This window comes from Myzus persicae, unplaced genomic scaffold (assembly GCF_001856785.1).
Source record: "Myzus persicae strain clone G006 unplaced genomic scaffold, MPER_G0061.0, whole genome shotgun sequence".
NCBI classification, from domain to species: domain Eukaryota; kingdom Metazoa; phylum Arthropoda; class Insecta; order Hemiptera; family Aphididae; genus Myzus; species Myzus persicae.
The window spans coordinates 105,434-127,585 of record NW_019101277.1 but is presented as its reverse complement, the minus strand read 5'-3'; the positions used below and the strand labels follow the sequence as shown (position 1 = coordinate 127,585).

The 22,152-nt window shown below is 25.8% G+C and overlaps 1 long non-coding RNA gene across 2 annotated transcripts; it reads right to left on the bottom strand.

Annotated features, from left to right (window-relative positions):
• Positions 1–700: 700 nt before the first annotated feature.
• LOC111028532 lies at positions 701–21,727 on the bottom strand. Of its 2 annotated transcripts, none has more exons than XR_002603911.1 (3): positions 21,448–21,727; positions 1,308–1,398; positions 701–1,236 (listed from the first exon to the last, which is right to left on the bottom strand). It is a non-coding gene; the product is annotated as an uncharacterized LOC111028532 (long non-coding RNA). The 2 variants fall into 2 exon arrangements; XR_002603912.1 differs by lacking the exon at positions 21,448–21,727 and adding an exon at positions 13,282–13,525.
• Between the last annotated feature and the right edge of the window lie 425 nt (positions 21,728–22,152).

Here is a 22,152-nt window from a genome sequence, read left to right as displayed (position 1 = left end):
TAAATAACGTATTATAGTGATATAACTAAATATATTATAAATTTATAAAAAAGTCGATGCTTTTTAAATAATTATTTTTCCAGTCTAAATATCATTAATTGAATACATCTTGGAACTTCTAAGCGCTTTGGAGCAAAAACTTATGACATGTTTGGTTTTGAGATTTTTACTCATTTTTTTATAAGGCGATTATTGTTGATCATATAGAATTAAGGGCTTAAAAGTTTTAAACATGGACTTTCAGATTTAAGTATTCAATACAGGCGATGGATGGGGCTCCGGACATGGCTCCTTTGCCTCATCTATGGCGAAGTGCATATAATGTAAAATTATTATTTTTAATTATGCATATTTCATAAATAAAATTAAAGTTTCAATGGATACTCATTTAACTTCATGAATAACATACGTTTAAAATACGTTAAGAGCGATTAACGTTTAAAAAACAATTGACCAACTAAATATATATTCATAAATATAATTGATGTACAGAGATAAAATATAATAATAACAAACAAATTATAATAATACAAATACCTAATATTTTTAGTGTTTTCTAACAAATCTAATAATGAAATATGTATGGAAATATTGGAAATCCTTTATAAAAATAGGTGCTTATGTTTTCATATTTTAGTATTTTTATTTGGTATTACAACAAATGCTCATAACTTAATATTTATTATGAACTATGGTTTTATTTGTATAAAATACATAATAATTTGTTTTATTTATTTTATATTAAAACTTCATTAAAAGTTTAAAGAGTTTTCAGTTGTTGGTTAAGTCCGGCGTCTTGCTAATACACGGTTTTACTATTTTACTAAATGTTGAACTGCAGAACAAAATGTTATAAAAACGTTTTCCATAAAAGCATGACAAATTGTTCTCAAGCTTATAGATTTTTATTTAAATTTAATCTATTTATTAATCCAATTTAATGATGAATTATTCAATACTTTAGTTGATGGGTTAAAGTTTCCAAGAGACTGCAAGCAATATGATGAATAAGCAATATAATGAAGTTTTATGAATATTGTCTTACATTTATGAAATTCCATGCAAATTTTAAGCTTCAACATTAAAGTAATAATTACATTTTTTTTAATGGTTGTTCCATTGTATACTTACAATTTGACAGTGAAATAATGGTATACTGCACACTTTATACTGCACACACAAAAATAAGCACTGTATCTGGATAATGATCCTGTGAAGTCTGTGACCTGTGTATGCCTTTTAGGCGATTGATTGGAAAACCATGACTCGTATCGTATCGTCAATTATTATGAGTACATTAAACTTACTTTTCGAGTGAATTTTACTTGGAAGTCCACCAACGGAACGACATACTTCAACGAGCATCGTTCGACTGGAATACGTTTTCAGCTGGTCCACCTTTACAAAAATAGTTTATTGTTTTTATATTTTCATCTATATTTACAGAATTTGTTCAAAGTACTAGATTATTTTGATTCTATGAATTAATTTCTGAGAACAGTACGTCAGTATATTATAGTATGTGTTTTAGGAGAACGGCATTATAATTAACTGACACACAACGAAAAAGGGAAATTTGCCTACCGTGACCGTGTATTCGAAATATATAACAACACATTTTAAAATAACGAGGGTTTTTGATCTATAACGGAAACAACAATTGTTCTACATGAAGATAGTCTACTTAGTACTATGAGTTTTAATGAAGATCGTTCTCCTTTATGCAATAATTAGAATTTTATATATTTAATTTATTTTTAGTTCGAATTTAAAAAAAAACTAACATTTATCAAAAGTCTATCAATTGTGTTAGTGTTCTTAATTTTGTTCTTATTTCTTTTCTTAATTTTAATAGGTAATTAAATATTTGATATAAATCATTAAAAGAATATGCCGTACACTCGCACCCGAGTGTGTTGTCTTAGTATTTACTAACACAAAACTGAAGGTTAACAAGACTATAGGTTCAGAAGAATCCTTTTTACTGTTATTTTTGATATAAGAGTGAAATCAAATTTAAAGGTAAAACACAATGGCCCCACGTATTTTTAGTCATTTTGTATTTTTTGAAGTACCAATTAATTTTTTTTTAATAGCTATATTATTAATTAGTCTGGTATAAAATTAATAGTTATGAATGCTATTTTTTCATAATTTGTTTTTATTATTAATATGTAGTTGGGCATATGAAATCATTTCCTTAGGTATCTACACTTCTTTCATACCATAACCATACGTCCATACAATATAATTGTACTGTGAAGAAAATAATTGATTATTGGTTATTACTATTATTATTAATATTATTATTATTATTTATTATTAATTTATTATTATTAATGGTCCCTTACCTATTCAATTTTAAACTACTTGGTCATTCATTCATATCAGCAATTATAATATAGTATATTATATTTCTTTGATTGCTGACAGTTTTAAATGTTAAAGAGTTGTGGGTTGACAGAGAAATGTTTTATATGTAGTAACCGAGTTACTAATTTGCATTTTGTCAATGAATGCAAATTTAAAGAGAACGTGGAGAAATAAAATATTTTATGTAGTATTTGAGTGACAATATTGTCGAAAAGGTTAGGTTAGGTACACGGTACCTACATAAAAAATATGAATAGGCAAGATAATAGTAAACAATTATATACATATATATATAAAATACTAGACATATCTATGTCCACCGCTAGATGACTACAAACAAGGTACAAGAAACATTTTTAAAAAATGCTAGATTCTTCATATTTTTATCTTAACACGTATAATACAAGATACATTTTGTTTAATAATTTAGGCTCTCCAGTATATACTATATTAACTTATATAATAATAACATAGAGAAACTAAGGACGATAATATTATTGTTTAAAATATTTGTCATTAATATAAGTAGGTAGTGTGATACCTAGGGCGATAAACCTATAATATTATCTAATTTCAATATAATAATATCTTTTATTTTTGTTAAAAATTCAAAATTAATTTGTACTATGCACTGCAGCACACTTTTTTAAACTTGTTTCATGATTCATTATCTGATTCTGTGAATCATCTATGGAAATAATATGAGTGAAATTAAAAACTTATTTAAATAAATTATTCATTTTTTTCGTTGAATTGCCTAATAAAATGATTTTTTTATTTGCTTTTAGTAACTCAAAAAAATCAACCAAGATACAAGATGAAGATACACCAAAAAAAGTCGGTTTACATGTTGTTAAAATTATTTCAAAAGATAAAATGGTATATTGGTATCAAAGATGAACCATGATCAAAAAGGTTAAGAAACTACACTTATTTACAAATATAATGTATATTAATAAATCTAATTTATAATTCTTTTCTATAACATTAGCGTTGAATATTTTTACTAAAAAGTCCATTACCTACATCTAGAAATTCTTGTTGTCATATAAAATATATTAATGGCTTATATATAATAGGTAATCATGCCTACATATACAGCCGGTAACAACAACAACAATAATGACCAAATATTTTTACTCTTAATGATAAGAAATTCTTCGTAAGTCATTTTACTATTTGTATAATTGTATAAGTCAACAAACCTCAAAAACATTGATGTATAGGACCCTACACATCACCTACCTTAATACTATAACGTTATATAAAAAAATCAGTTGCCACAAAGGTAGGCATGACGTATGAAACTCATTTTATGGAATCTTAATCGTATATTTACCCTATTAACTAAAAGCGTAAACGTTTCGACTTATTTGCCCATTAAAAAATATTCTTCCAAATAGGTATACCTACATGTATTTTTCATTTAGATTAAATTAATTTTAACTCACAAGCAAACAGCAAATATCCAATCGTGATATAGCATATTTATAAGACATTAGACATGCATATGTAAAATAAAACAATATTCGCTCCATTTAATTTCAGTTCTTGGCTATTATGAAATGCCAATGAACAAAACTTATTTCAACTTTTACAGTTGTTTTTATTAAACAAATTTATTTTAAAACAACAGTCAAATGTATTATTAAATCTTATTTGGTCGAATCTAAATTTAAATTATACGAACACAAAAAATGTAAGTGAAAACTCATATAAGTTAACTATAATTATCAATTTATGATGTACCTCCACTGAGAAGTCTATGGTTCACTCTGTGTTTCCTGTAGGCTGTAATCCTGTGTATACTAATATTATATCAATTATTAAGTTTATTGTTATATTACTGTAACAGATTGCCTAATAAAAAATTATAATAAAAAAACCGAGCGTTATAAATTTATCATAAAAAATGTTTAAATATTTCTCTTACAATTATTTCTAGTAGTCCTAATATTGTTTGATGAATTTTACCATGATTAAACCATGATTAAATTAAAATCATATGTAGTGCTTGAAATGAGGAGGGCGTGCGGTAATGGAATTATTCTTTTAAGAAACATTTTTTTGCGTGGGTATACTAGTTATATCTTAATCAATTAGACATTTAAATATTTAGGTATTAAGTATTCACATTTTTTTTATACTTTTGAACCCCTATTCTAATGTTTTACCAAATCATTAATCAAGCACTGATCATATTTAAACATTTTTTTTCTTCAGATAAGAAATGTCGTTATAATTCTATGTTTCTTATTAAATTAGTTGGTAGGTACCTATAATTTTGTTTAATATTTCTACTTACATCATGTAATGTACTTAAATAATTAAGAAACCATTTAAATATTGTCGTCCTAATCCATTATAATTTGTGTTTCAAAAATTATTTAAGTATAGTTAAATATATTTTTTATAAATATTATTAGTTAATTGCACTGTAATAATACTTATAAGTTATAAGTTATACCGTATGCATTACGCAGGTTCACAAATATAAATATCTTTTAAATTCCAATCAACCTGTAGCGTTTTACAGAAAATAAATACATAGTTTATAATAAAAGTTTTTAATTTTTATCAAAATTTTTAATTTGATGAATAAAATATGATATAATTTAAAATCTATAGCAAATCAAAAGTATTAAATTATATTTATTGAATTCTAAAGATCAAATGACAAAACTGGTTAATCCATACAATATTACCCAAAAATAATTTATACCATATTATTTTTATCTCACAAACTTATTTTATCATATTAAAATTAATTATTGAACAAAATCCGATCTATATTTAAATTACCCAAGCACACAACTAAATTATTTTTTTAACGATGGATTTCTGAGTCTAGATGTATAATTTATATAGTGGTATATTTATCATTATGCTCCTATAAATAATATGTTGTGTTATTTAATTTGTTTGTAAATTCTTTCCCTGTGTACAAATTTATTATTTTATGAGTGTATATACCTACTACAAATATACCTTAAGATTTACTGTATTACCTCTTCATTTGTTCTTCAATTCACATATTATATTTTGAGTTTTCAACAAATTGAATAGGTTATCAATAACTATTGTCTAATGTCCACTGTCTACACAAAATAATTAAAATTTGAACTGAAAAACGTTATTATAAATTACGCTATACACAAATTTAGTAAGTTTCATCATTCCATTTTAAGATATGTATTTTTTGGTATAGAATGTATAGATTATTAAATAGTTTCATTTGAAAGAGATCTATAAATAGTACCGACATTTCATTAAAAATTCTAAATCGTTCATGTCATCGTTTTATTATTAATAGAATTATTAATTTATTATCTACTTAAATTCTAATTATTTAAAATATATAAAATAACTTATAAAGTTATAATTGTAAATACATTAATGTATAAGAATTACTAATTAGACTCGTTTACACGAATACAAATTGGAACATTAAATCATTGAGGTGTCAATTAAATAGGTAACCTACATCCTATACAAGGTGCTATTTGTTTAAAAAAAAAAAATAGAATCTTGTTTTAACCTTTATAAAAACAAATGCATTTGGTACCTAGTTACTACCAATGTTTTTATTTACATTAGAATCATTATTGTGTTATACTTACTTTTCTTAATAGAATGTACATAATTATTTTAGAAATATTTATATTTTAATAATGAAAATGATCATCAACACTGAATCATTCTGTGTTTTCAAAATATATGATATCGTTACCTATTTATTATATTATTACGTTACATTATTATACATTTATACTTTATGTTAAACTTGTAATAAACAGAAACTAAAACAGTTATAAATTACATAATCACATTTCTATAACCATAAAAATATTTTAAGAAATCTCAGCACTATATCATAATCTCGACAATAAGCAGTTTTAAGTTTTAACTGAGTTTCACTCATAATTAATTTTCATTTTATCATTATGAAATGTTCCATTTTAATTTACGTTTATACCTATATAGGTAGCTGTTGATTAATATCAATTTTTATTTTAATGACTGTAAATTACCTACCATCTTTTGTAAAAATGAATTCTTTATATAATTCAAATTTACATTTGATGTACATATATATATACAAATATTTACTACCAATTAAGTTAAATATGACATTACAAGGGACCAAACAAAGTGTATTTAAAATATTTAAATTTAATGTGGGCTAACATATGAATAAATCAACAGTTAGTAATATAAATAAATAAATAATAATATATTTGATTACTAAATAAGGAAATAATAATTGAACTGTGTAATATGGCAATGAGCTAATCACATTTGTTGGTATGTGGTGATGTCATTACTAAACGATACAAAATACTTATTTATATTGACTGTAAACGTTATAGTCGCTAACTAGTAATTTACAAATTTTAAATGTAATTTTTTTATTTATAATTTTCATTTAAACTCTCCTTTTACAGGTGTATTTATTGAAGTGTTACAACTCGTATTACAGATGATTTTATTATGCCTAAATAGTAAATATATACCCTATCTGCATTTAAAGGCTCAACGGCTTTAATCAACAAAAATAAAATTAAGATTTATAAGTCACAAATAATGAACATCATCTTTTTCTTCAGTTTTCGCAATTTTCTTAAAACAAATTTGCTTACCGTAAAATCGTATACTTGTTAAACTATATTTACAACTGATATAGCAAAATTATATTACTATATTAAAGTTTAGCAGAACTCCTTGTATAGGATTCATTCTACTTCAATAAACATATAACAGATATCAGATATTTTAAAAAACTTTCATTTTGAAACCTGTAATAATGTATTTTAAAACGTAATACTTAGCATAAACTATAAAGATAGTCTTATAGTTTCATAATTATTACAATATTACAGTTTAACATATGTTGATCACTTGAGTCATTTCTTATAGTTATACATAATCTGGAGTTTTTATATACTAAAATACTATATCAACACATTATAAACGCTCATGTAGATATATTTAAGTCTACGGGTTCAAAAAAAAATAAAGCCAGATGTACCTATTTTTTAGAAGAAGTCTTACTCCATATATGGTATTGTATTATACTATAGTCTTTCTTACAGTTCAAATTGTGCTGTATAAATATTTTTAAATAAACTAAACTAACTTGTTTAACAGTAGGCCATGAACAGTATTCGTGGTCATGACCATAGTTATTATCTTGACTTTTTTTGTACACTACACGTCTATATATATATATATTCGTAACAATTGAAAATATTTTAAGTTGACAGTCGTGTAACCTCAGAGTTACCTACTGATAAAACTGTGATTTATGAACCTTTTGTTGTTGAACATAAAAATTGTTTTACAATAATTATTACCTATCTACCAAGTTTAGTATAAAAAAAATAACATACAACCATTATTTTAATATCAGTATTTTTATATTATCTATTGCATTTTTTCATCGATGTTTTTGAGCATTATTATTGGTCACTAATATTAATTTTATTATTTAGACTGCAATATAACAATCAAATTCTCGTCAATGTTCTTTAAATAAATAAAAATACGATATGTATGTATAATATATCGTAGACCAATATTAGAATACTAATTTTAATGTAATAAATTAGTTTATTATTAAAGTACTAATTTAGTACTACATTTTATTTTAATATGAAACAAATATATGCAATATCTTTAACCATTTTATATTTTTATCATTTTATGAAGAGTAAAATTATTTAAATTTGAATTATATCCATTTCCTGTTGATTTTAGAAACCATAAAATAAAGAGGCAGTTTAGTATAACAATGATATGAGATTTCCCTTTTGAAAACATTTGGTTCTCACACGCTGTAACAAAATAATAGTGAAAACTATATGCAAGTACTTAATTAAAATAACCACTGGGTAAGTGTTTTTTAATTATGTTTTCATAACTATTCAGGAAATTGAAATTTTTCTCAACACTAAAAAATTAAACACATGAATTTGATTTAAATTTTTGAAATACATATTTTTTGAAATATTTTTCTATGCCCATAATCTGCATAAAACTTTTCTATAAAAAAATTAATTAAATTTTATTTCATATGGTTACTAAGATCTTTAAATTAAATAGTTCTTAAAATAATTTTTATACTAATACATAGGTACAAATGTAAAAATTGTTTTTGGTTTTCTGTAGATTAGCTCAAGTAAACATTATAGTTTTATTTTATATTGTGAACAAAATGCGCAAGGAACTAAATATTTAAGATACGAGTACCTACGTAATTTATTTTTATAGTTATGCTATGAGTACATAATTTTGAAAGTAAAGATAATTTAACTTTTAATTCTAACTGAAGTTTTAAATTGTCTATGTACTATACACTGAATAGTGTCATTACTCATAACTATTAACAAATAGGCTACAATTTGAAGTCTACGAACAGTACGAACACGATTAATTGGACATTTATCATTATCGTACACAAAATTGAAAATATCAACGAGTCATATAATATGAGACCATCGTGTTTACGAGATGTACGCACGTGTAATGCCCATATTGTCCAATATCTAACTGCATTAGTGCGGGTTATCCTGGACTATGTGACAGACAAAATAGTGGTTTCGTCCTTAGGGGTTGTTTTGGTGTTGGGTGAGTCATTGTAAGGCTGTTAGATCGTATGTTTTCTTTGTGTGACTCATATAATAAACGAACGAAAGTGTAAATACCTAAATATACTATACTAAGACACGAACACAACACGTACAAAGGTATATTTGAGTTTCTTCTGCAATATAATAATACGTTTCTTTGAAAGTGTGAATTTCCCTTTTTGTAGTTTTTTAATTTTTATTTATATAACCTCAGTTAAAATTCCCAAATCAAAATTATAAAATGATTCTATGAACAATATTGCACTCATGCAGCTGAATGTGGATGCAAAATCATGTGTTAGTTTTATTTTGACTGTAGGTATGTAGAAATGTAGAATGTGAAATTTATATCTTAATAACGCCGTAGTAGTCATAATGATAACATTCATAACGTATTAGTAAACACTTTTTAATACTTCAAGCTTACCAAGAGTACAACTCCATTAAAATTTGAAAGGCTGGTAAAAGAAGCTTTTAAATTGTACGTCATTATTTATGAATATGAACTCGATGAAAAAAATAAAAATCATTAAAGATTTGTTGAGTACAGAATAAAGTACTATTTTGTGTTTCATTATGGATTCCTAGGTAATAGAAGTATATTATATATGCGTCAAAGTTCAAAGTAAATATTATGCGTCACACTTTAGAAGTATTGAAAAATTACTAAAGGTTTACCTTCATAATAATATTATCAAATGCCTTTTTTTGTAAGTGCTTACTCTTATTTTTTTAAATAAAATAAAAACTTTTTATAGAATTTTACAAATGAAAATACGACTTTTTTTATTAATTTCACGTGTACATATGATATACACAAAAAAATAATTAATAACACTAATAACTAACCAATACTTAAAAATTAGAACTCGATTTCAATTGCCTTACTTAATTTTGATATTATGTTAAAATGTTTGGGTTATGGAAAAGTGTTTAAACTGTTTGTATACTGTTACGAAATATTACAAAGAGTATATCTATGTATAACTCCTAGTAATGTTCAGTTTTTTTTATAAAAATTTACTTTACTCAATCATTAAATAAATGTATAGTGTAATTAATTATGTAGCTACAAAACAAATAATACATGCAAAGTCAATATTGACCACAAAAGGTTACAATTCAACGTAAGTTGTAACCGAATAATTTGTTCATTTGTGATGATTTTGTTAAGTAACGATAAGTATTTATTCAAACTTTCGAACATTCTGATGATAGTTAAAATTGATTTTCAACTGAACCTATATAGTTGAAAGTGCATCGTATCATATTTTTTGTCTAATGTAAGATTTTATTGTAGCGTAAGAAATATACAAATATTCTTTATAGTCTCGTATTTAATATTTACTTTGTTACTACTCTAATACAAAGTAGATTTATTGTAACTAAAAGGAAAATCCAAATTTTATATTTAGTATTTGTAATTAATAAATAAATAATTATCAAGCTAGCAGAAAGTGCTATCAATGGGTGGCTTCTCTCAACAAAACCTCATGATATGTTAACCTTTATCACATTTTCTTATTGTGTCTAGTATAGATACAGATTGTTAATTACTTTTGAAAATAAAAAAATAAAAAAGTATTTGTAATAATAAGATTCAAGAAGCAATCATTTTTACTAAGAACGATTTTAAATGTGTAATTTTGTATATTATACTAAAAACACAGGTTCTTAACAAATAACAATGTGTTTAATTAACCTATCTATTGTATATTTGCATCGTTACATTTATATATATATATGTAAAATCCATTCTATAAATAACAGCAAAATTGAAGTTAACAAATACCTACAGGTACCATATTATTTTGGGCACACATTCCTACATTAATTACATATTATATAATAATATAATTTAAAAGACTAGGAACAAAATATTGTTCTATATTTTACCCAGCTGAAGTTGCAGTTTGCTACAAATATTTTATATTAATCAATCGCATATGAACATCAATGGTAATTAATATCGTACCTATCGGATTTATAGGTTGTGTATGGTAAAATAAGGCTATATATACAATAGACATGACGGATCGCTTTCTTAACTCGTTAAACGGCCTAACAGGAAAGGTTTTTAACCATCGACTTAAGCGATATGACTAGTTTTGGGCATTTGAACGCAGCGGTTCTTTTTATGGGTTTGTCGTGGCTTGGTAGTGGCAAACTATAGGAGGTGGAGAATAACCGGCCACACCAAACATGGACCGATATGCACTATACGTATGTTATTATATGCGATACACATTTCACATAGCGTTGGGAAGGTGAAAACATGGGCGGGTAATATCGCGTGTTTATATAGGTATCCTACTAATATAACACCATAAACAAAATATATAATAATATAATGAAGACGGTATAACCAGATGCACTATACATAGATAGGTTATAATAGAAAAATATTTCATTTATTTAATTTGTTTTCAATTAATAAATATTATACATAGTTTTATAGTAAACATTTTAAAACCGACGATAAAGTTAAAACAACGCGCCTATATATCTATAAAAATGACATTCCAAAATGCTGTTATTTTTGTAGGTATTTTAAATGTATTTAATAATACTCAATAATTTTGTTTGTTTTAATTGTTTAAAATTTTAGATACTGTTAGAAAAATGTCTTAAACCTTTCTAAATCAAATTTATTCAAATTTACATTATTCGTTTTTAGTGTATTATAATTGTTATCAAACATTTATAGGTCCGTTTGTTATGACATCGTTAAAATATTTGATGATTTTGGGAAATTCCAAACAATTTGTAGTTAATAAATCAAAAGAACCCCCCCCCCCCCAATATTCGAATAAAATTATATTAACAACCCTAATACTTTTCTAAGTGAAACGTACAGCCTACAAGGGACAATTGTACCAATAATAGCACTAGGAGGATTTAATAAATCACTAAACTAAACATATTATGATGTGAATCATAACCTAAACTAAACCTTACTTTAGAGTTATTGTGACGTCGGGGTAAAAGTCAAACAACATTTTATAAGTAATAATAAAAAATTGTTATTTTATCTTGTTTTTATAAATATTAATCAAGTTAATAAATCCACGATTGGCATTAATTTCCTATATATGTAACTATGTAAGAAACTAATAACTCATACATTATAATAACTCCCCCCCTCCAGGCCAATCTATGATTAATATCCAAATACATTCATTTTTTTACCCTTTACGTTACATTTATTTACTATTATTTTATTAAATGTAAATTATAAATAATAGCTACAACATCAAAGTTTTTAAATATTTTTATTTTAATAAATAATGTGCCCTTGAATTAAATTAGTTCTTTGTCTGTACTTTTATCTCGTACTTGACATCGTTTCCGTGAAGCAAATAATTTGAAAAGCTATAAGCGATAACACAACCGACAACTGATACCTTATGTTATATTTTTATCATTAACCAAAGCCCTTTTGATCCATAATATACCCACCTACATTTTATACCTTACTATGGAAGTACTGCTTTTGCTTTCAATATAATAACAAAACAATAAAAAAGCACTCGGGTGTTGGACACTAGAAAAAACTCAAGTAATTTCAATAAACTGGTTTTAAAAAAAGTTATACAGAGCGTTTGATATTATTGTACTCAGGTACCTACATACACTGTGACTTTAGTGATGATTTTTTTCATATGAATATCAGACATTATATTCAAAATAACACGAAAAAGTAAAATGGGTTTTAAACATGATGCACTTTATATTTTAGCATACAAACCACACCAGTATAGGTACGAATGACCTATACACATTATACAGCTATACATAAATATTGGTAATTATGAAGAGGCTGTATTTTAATTTTATATAAGACGTGTTACTATATTATTGAGTAAAAATAATCTTCTCCTGTTTCAAATTGCATTTAATTATCGTATAATTGTATAAGTCATAGGATACAAGAATGCATGTGTATTAATATGAAAATTGCGCCAAAATGAACAGTTAAATTGTTTATAAATGTTTAATGTTCGTTAAATTAATAGCCCGACGCTTGCATACATACTATACACTAGTAAACTACACGCATCTCTGAGCAGTCGGATAATAAATATGATAATCTACGAATAGGACTATCAATCTCTGTTTCGAGTGGCTATTATGTATAATGCTCAGTGGACTTTCTCTTAAAAATTGTTAGATATGGGAGCGAAAATAAAAATAAAATTTAACGCTATGCTAGCTAACTAGGCATGTGTATTTGTAGATAAACAGCTATTCTATGGGATTTCTATATAGTCACTATTACCTGTATATAGATAGATCACGGAGGAAATGTTATCATACATAATATAGCGTGCACCGTACAGATGAGAAGGCAATCGTGTTGAATGTTGATTCAAACACAAATCAACAATTAACCAACTAAAATGATTCGCACAAGGATACTTAAACGCGTGTTAATATCAACGGTGTAGATCTAGAATTGTATTAAGCCTTAAGAGGCTCGTAACGGTTTACCTACGCATAAAACAACGCTAGCCAAAAGAAATAAAAAGTATAAACACAAATTTAATGCGCGATTGATAGGTATATATTATACGTGTTTAGCTTATTTACAATAAAAATTATCAGTGTTAAATTGAATTGATAGTTTTGAACTATAAATCATAGTACCTATCAATATATTAATATGTTAAGTATGTCTTACATAGCGCCATACACCTTACGCCATACACCTTCAATATATTGATTATTTACCTATTAAACATAATTATAAATTATAAATCGAAATATTAATCACGCCGACTCCTTTGCTATAAAGTTACTGAAAAGCCACTGATTGATATTTTCCCGTTTGATTTATATGTTTATTTATTGTCCAAAACAAAAACATTAATTAAAACTTCAGGAAAATCGGATAATAGGTGTATTATAGGTATGTCCTTTCGTCAGCAAGGTTTCGTGACGGAGCTATTATAAACGAACACTATATGAAATGGCAATACGGATGATAAAGAAGGTTATGCGATTTTTTTATTTACTTGAACATTGGCCATTTCAAGCTGTGAAGGTTTAATATATTATAAATATTCAGTTAAGTGTTTACGATAATATGCAGTAAACATATCCGTTGCAAATAACAATGTCCGTTGTCCAAAATTACATTTATTTTAAATTTAAAAACGACACACACCCTACAATAATATGTACATACTATATATTAATTATTGAGTTAAACTTGGTTCAATCATAATTTTGCAATAAATCAATAAATCCGAAATTTGTTCTATCTTATAGCTCGACATCATTGGTAGGTGTTTACGAAATGTTTGCACTGCGGGTACTTCATTGATGTATCTATAAAAGATACCTATTCTTTATCGTGTTAAAATAATACAATATGTAATTAAATTAATATAGTAAGAAGTATACTGTATATATGTATGTCTTTATAGAACGATGTAGATAAAATTACATGTATCAAATTATTAACATCGTTCTGTATACATAACATTTGATTTATAGTATAAAATAGTTATGTAGATATGAATCACCGTGACAACTATTCTGATATTACAATGTAAATAAAAAACAAAAAACAATAAACATAAATTGTTGTTTTTATTAAAAAAAAAAAAATAATAATAGTAATAAAAATACCTAAGATTTTCATTAAAAATGTATTACAATCAATAATAAAAAAAAAAAACAAGGATAACTATAGTTTCCATTCAACTTCATATGACACACATATTAATAGTATGACGTCGCATAGTAATTATTACGTCAGTGCATCGTGTTACTCTTAAGCAATAGTAGTATTCGAGTAACGCAGAGTCGTACCTAATCAAGTGATTTGTAGTATAGCCTGCGTTGCAATGGGTTATTTGTAAATGTGTGAGGTGACTCATTAAATCATGAACGATATTCTAGTACATCCTTCGAAGTTATTAAAAATGCTACCAAGTTATTTTTTAGTTTCCATTATGGACACAGAAAAACACACACGAATATTAATATACAGGTATCATTGTATCATGGTCGGAGATTCAAGGGATTGAATTCTGTCTCCTGCACTCCCCTCTAGTCAATGTTGACCAAATATTTTATAAGAATATGATCTTGTTTTCAAGTATGCAATTAGTGTTTTGTGTATTATTATCATGTCATAATATGTGCATTTTACCTATTACAAACAGTGTAATTATATTTTCCAATATTATATGTATTCATTATATAGTATTATACTCTAGATGTATTGACGTATTGTTGTTGATGTTACCTTGGTGGAACCAGATAAACTACTCACCTATTATTATATTGAGAGTTCCTTGGAGGCTGAGTCTCTTATTCAAGTTAACGAATCGATGATAGCAATAATATAATATTATAATATTAAATGTTCTTTCAACGTTAAAAAAAAATTGTGGAAAGTGAAGCACCTACGGGTTTTTACGCCAAACTATTTTTTTAATTTTAATGAGAAAAACTTATGATATGAGGTATCTTGTGTTACAATTTCAAATCTTAGATATTTAAATGAAAATTATTGAACTTGAACTATAAAAAAATAACCAAATTTTCGTGATAATAATGAATTTCTATAAATAGAGTAAAATATTTTGAAATTTGTATCACACCTATTCATTTCTAATATGAATATTAGGTGAGAATTTCAAGTCTCTACAGTAGTCAGTAATATATTATGTTGAAATTACAATAAATAAACAAGTTCAATCTTGTCGAAAACTGTAGTGTACTTAGGATTTTTTTCCCTCATCTATTATTTATTTCCCCACATTATTTTGAAAAGTACTGGGAATTTTTCTCCCCTAAAATACAAGCTAAATAAAGTTTTCTACCAGAAGCCAGCCTCTAAGTTAATGATTTAAGCATTTATTGTGTTATAAAACGTAGGTATGTACACAGAAAAAAACTAAAAAAGGAACTGGTATACCAAACCTACCCATACTTCTTTACTTCTTTTACAAACATAATGTGAAGACATTTTTTAAATACGTTTCAGTGCATGAACAACATTAATTAATGCAAAACTCTATTCTTGAGAGCTATTAAAAAAAATTATATGTTTCCATTTGAATTTCTAAAATTGACATCCCCAAACCCCCCTAAAATATTATAAACAATCATAAAATTATAAAATAATAGATGTTTCCTAATCAAAAAACTTTGTACTATATATTTTTCACTATTTTGAAAATGTATCCGACAACATTCCTGTAACATAAATTTTGAATCACCCTGTACTGTAGGTGCCTCATCATTGAGTAAGTCAACGTATTACTGTACGATAAATCATAAATCATTACATACAAAAATCGATTCTGAGCAGAGACGGTCAGCCTATATTACTAAGTATATTGTTCAATATATTTATATTGATATTATAATTTATAGGTATTAATTCATTTTACTATTATTATACGTTTTACAATAGGCTAAATTATTTTTTGCCGAAAACATTGCATTTATTATACTTTTAATACTTAATTATTATAATAATATTTATTTCTATCAATATCATATACAATTGTTATTAGTTTTTGAATCAATACTGTCTTACGGTAGAAATATGTGAAGTATAGGTTCGTGTAGTAGTGTTAAAAACTGGCAATAGCTTAAAATGAATCTAAATGTCTTGGGAGAGTCATTGTTAGTATATAAACAAAAATAAAATAGTATAAGTAAAAGTTTCAACATCAAAAGAATGTTTCTAAATTACAACAAAATAACTATTATTGGTATTCTTTGTTTACATACATAATTATATCCAACTTTTAACTTCAAATGTCTAAAAAAAATTGTGCATATATATTTTTTAGATTTTCAGGTGTCAGTAAGATCTACTTATGAAAAATGTAATATTAAATTTTCAAGCCTTATTTATAAAAATTGAACATTTCATAAATTTGTGTTTACAAAATACTAAAAAAAAGCATAGTTGTTAAATCAATACATTCATCGTTTCGCTCAGAATTTAAAAAACTACATTAATATTTAGTGTAAAGCCAATACATTCATCCCTCCACTTCTGAGAACATGAAATTCTCATTCTTATTTAAAAACCTCCATAGATATTTTATAAAACTTCTTTGTTTTGTTTATATAGCTATTGTTGTTAAATACGATTCATAATATAATACAGTTATAGGTAAGTACTCATTTGTGTGACGTATTAATAATTATTACATGCATTTGAGTTTTATTATACCTACTAAATAAAGAACTAACAAGTGCTAATTATTCTAACAATATAAGGATAATTCAATATACCTACAATATAATATACTGTCACACCAATATGGGTCTTTAAACTACGCATAATATATAATTTGTATTTGACAATTTATATACATTATATAGTGCCAACTTCCACAATCTATATGTAATATTCATGCATTATCGTGCTGACTGCTGATTATTGTAGGAGTGTATATCCGTTTTCCTATTAGAAGGGAAACTATATGTGGATTAGATTTGAAAAATAATGACAGGAAATAAAGTTACTCGATTGGTTGTCATACGAAAGGTTAAACCATCAACTCCGTTATTGGGAAACAGAACACGGCTAATTCGTTTTGGAATGAATGATCCATAGAATTTCAATATTATAATAAGCCTATATGGCATAATATATATATATTATATTACCACTAATCTGATGTCCAGTCACAGTATATTCATTTGTAAATAATTGTTATAGATAAAGGCTTATATCATATATGTATACTGTTACTTTAAACTCACATGAGTGATTTCACACATTCATATCAAAACGAAATAAAATGTCAAAATAATTGACAATTAATAAAGTAATATGCAAAGTACTTTAATATTGGTAAAAGTAAAAAAACTCCTAAATAATATCTTTCAGTTGATAATAAAATTGTCCAGGAAAAGTTTTTATGTATGATTCTATAGATACTGTTTGGAAATAAAATATTACATCATCATTCATATGTCGTACAGGCTTAAAAATTATTTTGATTACTGTTCTGGTCGGGTCATCCAGTCGATAAACGTTAGAATGACGAGTACCTAATTTTATTTTATGTTAACTCATTATTCATTACTCATTAGAGTACTAACCAGTATTCAGACTGATTTCGAGTTGCAAGTTGGTATATAATAATATAACACTGTGATCATCTGTCAGTTATGATAATACTAAATATATGTTACACATACAATTAAAACCAACTAAATTATTGTGTATGTGTAATATACAATACTCGAATATAATAAACATCAAACATGACACTTCAATATTAATTATCAATTTATAATTATTGATATTTATCAAAATACTATAAAAATTAAAATAATAATTTAACATAAATGAGTGCTATTCATAGAAAAACTGCATTTATAAAACGATATTTATGAATCCAAAACAACAAACATAATGTAAAGTTTAACAATAATAATTGAACATAAATTCATAAAATAGTAGTTATATTTTATAGTTATTAAACAAATAATCTTATATTTAATTTCGGTACTTTAAACCAAAATGTATTACAAATTTTTATAAAAAAAAAAATTGTTGATAATAACAGCATAGCGTGTAAAATACTAAAAATGAATACAATTCGTGATTATTCAAACATAAACTTTAATAAAAAAACTATCATAACTACTCTGTACTTAAAATAATAGAATAATATATTAATATATAGCTAAGCTTGTATAGGTATTTAGTTTCAACATTTCTTTGGAATTCAAACCAAAAATTGTTTAAAAAGAAAACAAGAAAAATTATTTTATTTTCGTATACAGCTAGCCCTAACATGGTAAAATATTTTGTTTAATGTTATCGTACCTATAATATAAATCTATGAACATTTTATGTTCCTAGGAAATACGATTAAACATTTTTTTCTTCAAATAATTTACAAGGTATCTCACAAGTTAGTATTATTTGAAAGATTACAATTACTCAGTTTACCGTGCATAAAGGGCGGTGACAGTAATAAATTGTATAACAACTATGTAAAATATTTTATTTTGACATCTATTTATTTAGATAACCTAACAAGACAATTAATACTATTGTAAGCTGTATACGTTGTATTTATTTAAAAATATATTTCGTATTTTATTGGAAAATATATTCTATATTTTGAACTCTATTTTGAATTATATATTTACTTAAGCACTAATCTAGGGTTTTTATATAGTGCTATCTTAAATTAAAAATTAAAACTCATACCTAATATAACAGGTATTATACGTGCAACACATGCATATCAAACAGTAGCAGAACTTAAATCTTATATTAATTATTATTATGAAATAATAATTATTGTTGACAATATTCAAATTCATTTATTACCTATTGCAATGTTGTATCAAACAATTTTAAATACAGGACGGTAAGTTATATTCATAATCGAATCTATGAAAGAAAGCTTATTTTGAGATTTTTTTTCAATGTTAATTGTTTAGTTGTTTATTTTAACTTACTTTCTATGACTACAATATGTAGAATGTACAAAAATATCATGGTACTTAGAATTCATCATTAGCTATGAATCCTCCGCAATTATAAATATTATAAATACCATCATTACATTATTATTTATTATGGTTAAAATAAGTACCAGGTTTAAAAACTAACGAATATAATCAAGTAAATAACAAATATTTCATATGCTGAGTCCAAATATTAGTCATATTATAATAATTTAAAATATGAGATTAATTTTTAATAATAATGATCAATTAGATACATATTTATCTATTTTTATTAGTTCATTTTTCCTGGTACACATACATTGAAATATAATATAACGTGCTTTAATGATTTTGGAGGACAGCTATCATTTTTATTGAAGTGTTGGTTAACCCAATTAATATTTATATTTGAAAAAAAATTGATACATAATATTATTGTTTTATTATTTTATATAAATAAAAATTGGTTATATTATAGAACTTCAAACAAAAGCAGAATGTGTTTATTACATTATTAATGTAGAAAATAATTTTTGTGAAGTATTATATATAACAATTTATATAATAGTCTAAATTGAAAATTTTAGGCGTTGCTGGCATAGACAGAATTTTCGGGAGCATAATCCGTGGTAAATTGTTTTTGTATTTTTAAAGATAATTTACTATTATCAGTCATCGTTCAAGATATAATTTCTTCGAATGTTTCCAATCAATATTCCATATTTGTAGAAAAAAATTTAGGCTGTAGGTTAGGTTAGCTGCCCACTCTGCCCCTCCCATACGGACTCGCTTATAGGATATATATTTAGTATTTACAAAATCATTGTTTGTATAAATTCCATTACCCTTTCAACTATCTGCGTATTTCTTCGCTTGGATTTTTTTAAGAGAAATGTCTTATTAATTTCAATTATGTGTTGCAAGCATTAGGTAAGCTGTTAAATAAGTACCTACGTATAATAGACGTTTAATATTGATTTTACTTAAACGTTTTATGTATATTTTACTGGGATAATGTAAATATAAATATAAATACTAAATAGTAAAGTAATTTGTTTATATTATCCTGCAATGAATTAACCTAGATGTCTATTGCTGTAAAACATTTTTTTTTCTGCACAATAAACGATGGGGACCGGGGGAGAAGCAATGCCAACACCAGTTCCTCCCTCCGGTTCTCGATAACAAGAAAAAAAAAGATCTAAACATATTTTTTAATATTTATGTACCAATTATAAGCTATTACGTAATGTATTATTATTGAATAATTTTTAAAAAATCTATTTTCTCATTTAGTCATTTGGTAGAACATGTACATGTCATACAGAGACTACTGCAGTTAATGTATTATGTTATGATAGCTTAATATTTATATTATTGATAATTGAACAATATTATTTAAATTTCAAAATAAAAACCACAATGAATTAACTCATCGTTATTTAATTTGTCACTTTTATATAAATTGACGTATTCTATAGTGTAATTATTTAAATTGTAATATGTTTAAGTCTGCAAGTATTTAGAACATGAGGTTGAAGTTTAGATTAAACGTGCTAATGTCAAAATTTAAATTTAAAAATGTTTTCACGAATAAAGACGAACATTGTGTGCAACTCACAAAAGTTGCGTTCCGTACTTACCAATATCGTGTAAAATAATATATGTACAATACAATACATCACTATACTTACATGAAGTTTCAGTATTTGCAGTACACTGAATTTGTCTATCTCGTATATCCATGTTGGAACGAAGAGGACAAAAGTGTATACACTACCTAACTCTCTGTAAATGAGCGCGCACACACGCACACACACACTCAGTAGCAAACATCTAAATTGAGCAGTCTGCATTGTTATTTGTTGTACGAAAACCAATTTGAGCAACCCCCGAGTCCAAACATATATAACTTATATATAGGTAACAAAAATCCAATCAAACAAAATCGTCTCATTGCACATATAATATTATTATAATATAATATAGTTACAGAGTTCATTGTGCTGCACCGTCGGTCCGCAGTATAGGCGATCGAGCTTAGGTATATAGGTAGTAACGCAATCATACCATGAAGGTTTTCTTCGTTCCAAAAGTAACTTCATGTAGAACAAACGCTTGTCCTCGGCCATGTTAATTCTCCGCCAATTGTACAATATATTATATTATACATTATACGTGTGTGTATACAGAATACAGAATTATTACCTGCGGTATAGCCAGTATAAGTACATGCGACATGAATATACGACTACTGTTTGTATAGAATATTGTACGAGAGCTCACGCATGTTTATGTGTGTGTGTGTGTGTGTGTGTGTGTGTGTGTGTGTGTGTGCGCGCACATTACGACTTGAGAGATACATCCGACGTTTCCATATTCGGATCTAAAATCTGTGGACTCTAAAAGTCCTAATGCTGCAGTCAAGGTTTATCCAGTGTAAAGTAAAAATAGGAGATATAGGTATCGGAAGTAGCTATTTGTGTTATTAACACCGCGTGTGACACATATAGGAGGCGCGGTGTCCCCCCAATACGTCACTGCACGTCATTTTAAACATAAAACATTGTTCCCTATATTATTGTATTATAAAGGTACATAAGTTTAAGGCACTATTGCACTAATATACACTATTATGTTAACATTATCATTATAAATTTATCACGATACGTCTGTTTTCGAATTTTCTATGCGATAA